Source organism: Eptatretus burgeri, chromosome 1, assembly GCF_056783735.1.
Source record: "Eptatretus burgeri isolate ZD-2024b chromosome 1, Ebu_testis_v1, whole genome shotgun sequence".
NCBI lineage: Eukaryota > Metazoa > Chordata > Myxini > Myxiniformes > Myxinidae > Eptatretus > Eptatretus burgeri.
In genome coordinates, this window is record NC_140961.1 from 89,905,623 (window position 1) to 89,909,786 (window position 4,164).

At 36.3% G+C, this 4,164-nt stretch overlaps 1 protein-coding gene across 9 annotated transcripts in view; it reads left to right on the forward strand.

Annotated features, from left to right (window-relative positions):
* LOC147034931 (DNA (cytosine-5)-methyltransferase 3A-like) overlaps window positions 1-3,224 on the forward strand; it is a 516,888-nt gene extending 513,664 nt beyond the window's left edge. For all 9 annotated transcript variants that reach the window (XM_085891359.1, XM_085891342.1, XM_085891335.1 and 6 more), the window contains one exon: window positions 1-3,224. This exon is cut by the window's left edge and continues 886 nt beyond it. The gene's annotated coding sequence lies outside the window, so the exon portion shown is untranslated.
* The last annotated feature ends 940 nt before the right edge of the window (window positions 3,225-4,164 follow it).

Genomic DNA, 4,164 nt, shown 5'->3' on the forward strand with positions numbered 1-4,164 from the left:
AGAATATTTTTATCCACAATAACACATGCATTTTTGACATTGAAGTCAATCTTTCGAGATATAATTTGCTTTGTAATTTTAAACTTATCAGCTGAAAGTTCCGAAATTGACACAGGGGTCCCAGACACGATGCCAGGCTTTGCAGTTTTATGTACACTTGTGCTAATTATGTTACATTCTTGCCAGGTTGACCAAAAGGCCCATCATGGTCTTTTGGCCTAAAATAATGGTGCTAGTGAAATGTAGCTTTGGCATTTCTCACTCTCACACACAATTCACCGAAGGTCTCCTGCTGTTTATGCTCCATCCAAATAGGATTTTTTTTTTTTGGTTTGTTTACTCCTCAACGACATCATGTTGTGTACAATGCTTTTTTTGGATTTTAATTATTTAGACAATTTTTAATGTAATTTCCTTCAACAGTGTCTATGCAATCCAATTTTTAAACATAAAATGGTGGTTATTTATTTATATCAAAATGAAGTTATTAAATGCAAAGCAAATCTTAAGTTCTTTTGTGTTAACCTGAGGACACTTGAATTTTATTTTATTTTTTTTTATTTTTTTTGTTTTTACAAACACACAGATAATGTCATGTCATGTTATCTGCTGTCACGAATACGCAACGCTCATGTTTTTGGTGAGAAAGTGTGAAATTACTTTATCGCCAGCAAAATAATAAAATTAGAAATAAATAAAAAATCACGCACATTTTTAAATGCAGACTTCAAAATGTTTTAAACACTGAGCATAATGCTTTGAAATAATAAGGAATATTTATTGCTACAACAGTCCTGAACTTCATTGTATTTATTGTTGCTGTGCCTTCAAAAGCCAATCTATTACAAATCCATCCATTTGCACAGCATTGCAAAGCATATGGTGCTCTGAATTGCCTCCGTCATTGCAAACGCTTGTTTCCACACTCCAGAATAGAAATCACAACTGATTTCCCATGTAAATCAAGCCACTTCAAGCATTTCTCGAAATGAAGCACTGTTCACTCATCATAAATGAGCCATCTAAACAGCCAAATGGTATTCTGATCAACATTGTGAAAAAAAAACAATTAAGGACTTCTTTGTGGTCATCTCTCTGACCACCATAACAAGCAGCAAAACATAATGCCACGTTTCACCTGGCAAGTGAAACGCAAGTTTGTAAACTGTTTTTAAGAGTTATTGCACTATAACTATACACCTTGCATACCACACACGTAAGCCTGCTCGCGCTGGGACCCGTACAGCTGGCTTAATGGATATAGTGACCGCATCTTACCTAAATCTAGCCCTGATATAATGGTGAATACCTCTGATCTCTCTTTCCTATTGCAGCTAAAACTACTGTGCATAAAATATGGTGCTCCATAGAAGGTAGACTGGGTTTAATTATAAATTCCTGCACCACCTGAAAATTATAGATATTATACATGTGGATGTGGGATATCATTGAAACAATTCTTCTTTTTTGGGGGGGGGTATGGGAGGGAAAGTGGAAGGGGAAAAAAACAGTTAAATCACATTGTATGTTTGTTTTATATTTTTGTTCACAAGATGCAATAAGAACATCATATTAATGATATTTATAGATTGTGGCACAACCTAGACGTGGACCTTTCTCTGTGTCACCGCAAAAGATGCCTTCCCTCTGCCTTTGACTCTGTTTAACCTTAGGAATCATATCCAAATAGGCTGTTCAGAGCCAAGCAGATGTTTAAATCCACTGGATAATCCTACACAGTTTTAAGAGCAAAGTCAACTTGTACATTTGTGTTGCGAATGATAAACAATGCAGGTTTTTGTACATAAAAAAGAAGAGGATAATAATTAACAAAAATGAATATTTTGTACGCGGGCCGTCTTTTCAAGACGCAGTTTTGTTTTGTAAAAAAATTAAAAGAAACAATCTCTTTAGATTTTGTTATGAGATGGCAGCTTCCACCCACCTGCCTCATTTTATCATGACGCTGCCTGGTTTGCTCTGTAACAATGGTTGCTGCTTCAGCATCTCCATAGCAAACCTATATCACAACCCGCGTCTCCTGGCAGATGGGAAATGAGACTAGGCGAAAAGTTTGCAAGCTCGAGGAAACCATAGGAAAACAGGAAACACTCCACTGGACAACAAAGCAGCCAGTTATTGTAGATGGAAAGTGATGTACTTTTAAGTATGTTACTTATTGGTTTGTCTATCAGTTGTTTCCTTTTGGCTGATCCTGAACAGCAGGTGTTAAATGTTCCTTTCCCAGTCAATGTGTTAACTGTTTTTAAACAGTTTTTGTTTCACTTCCTGTTTGTATATTTCTTTTCTTCTGTCCTATTTTGTATTTTTGAAATGAAATGTACTCAGTCTATCTATGTTAAAATATATATTTTATTTCAGACAGTGTTTTAGCTAAATTCAAAAGTGAACACAAAAAAAGTCTATTTAAAGAGGCCACATTACCAGATGAGCACAGACAAGTGTGAGCTATTGGGATGACATAGATGAGTAGAAAAGCTTCCTGGAATGTCCCTTTCTATAATCTGGTCTTATAAGGCCTCTTTCACCAGAAGATAAAAGTAATGCATATATTTGTATGTTTTATCAAAATTATCTTAGCTGTGACCACAAAGGGCACAGAATTATATGGTGCTAAATGATTTTAAAAAAAATACTTGCTGTAATGTTTTATGTTAATATTATAGTTTATTAGACTGTTTTCACTGTCTAAACATGTATTTTATTTTAGAGTATTTGTGAACCAATATCGGTGCTTCATTAGGTAGAAACTGTGTGATTGCACAAGTCTGATACCCCCAAATGTAGACAAAAGGCGATGAGACCAGTACAATGTGTTGTAGATGTTAATGTGATGTAGGAAAAGTCGCCTTTTCCTTTGGGGCTCAATGCATTGTGCAAATGGATGTTGAACTTGCTGATTTATGAAGGAATCCACATTCCTAGTCTGCTAAATATGGCTTTTCACCCATTGTATTTGCTTGGATGTATGTAAGAATGGTATGTATTAAAGAAATGACATAGTGGTACTCGCTGTGACCTGCAGATCCCATCTATTGCTTCTCCGTGTTTCTGTGAAAAGCTGCCATTATAATCGCCTGTGTTGTACTTGCAGCAAATTTAAACATTGCTTACACAGACATGTACACTGTTTCACCATGTGCTCATTTCGATACAGGTCATGTGCTAAAGACTTGAATAAATGTACCATTTTGTGTAACCCACATTTTCCTTTCATCATTGTCTCAACTATAGGAAGATAATGTGAACAATCAATACTTAGACATCTTTTAGTTGATTACCCTCACCATTTCCCAAAGGGACGGGAAGAGCTTATTGTCGTAAGTGTGTGCACACCAGTGTGTGCCAGTCAATCGGTGAGTCCCTACGCAGAGCAATTTTAATATTGTGCCCAGAAATGGCCTTGAGCACAGTTTGAAAAAGTTGTGCAATGTAATCAGAACATTTTTACATGTAATACAACCACAAGTTGATTTTGTGTCTTGACTCTGGGTTATGTCCTGGTTTTGTCAAAGTTAGGAGTGCCAATTCCTGAGTTAGTGATTGCCCACAGCACCCGTGGCTTGAGGCATGCTAAAAGCCAATGGGTTTGACTGGTGCACCCAGCCAGTCTTCGGGACGGTTCTGCAAACTAATGTCTAATTTAAACATAACGGTTTTTTGTGAAATATAACCATAATTTGATTTTATACTTTGCAAATTATGTCGAAGTTAAAGATGACACAGTAATGCCACGCCTTGTGCTCAAGATATGTTCCTGAAAAAGAGCGCTCATTGAAAATGCACTTAAAGAGGTCGTTATACCATTGTTTTATATGGAGATGCATTCCCAACAGCGTTTCTACTTATGGTATATGAGGGCTTCATTGGGATATCAGGAATCACTCTAATAATAATACAGATGGGAAACATTTTTAAAGAAATATAAATAATAATTTTTATTATAATATCATCAGCAAGTAAATAAATAACCATTCTTTTCATGCCGTGAGGCACATCGGGCTGTCGAAGCAGTTTAATTTGGCTAAGGAGTACAATATTGGATGGATCACCACTATGACACAGGATACTCAAAGAGCTTATTACCCCCAGTAAGCTGGTACTCATTTTGCTGACCTTGGAAGAAGAACAGGCTGAGTAAAT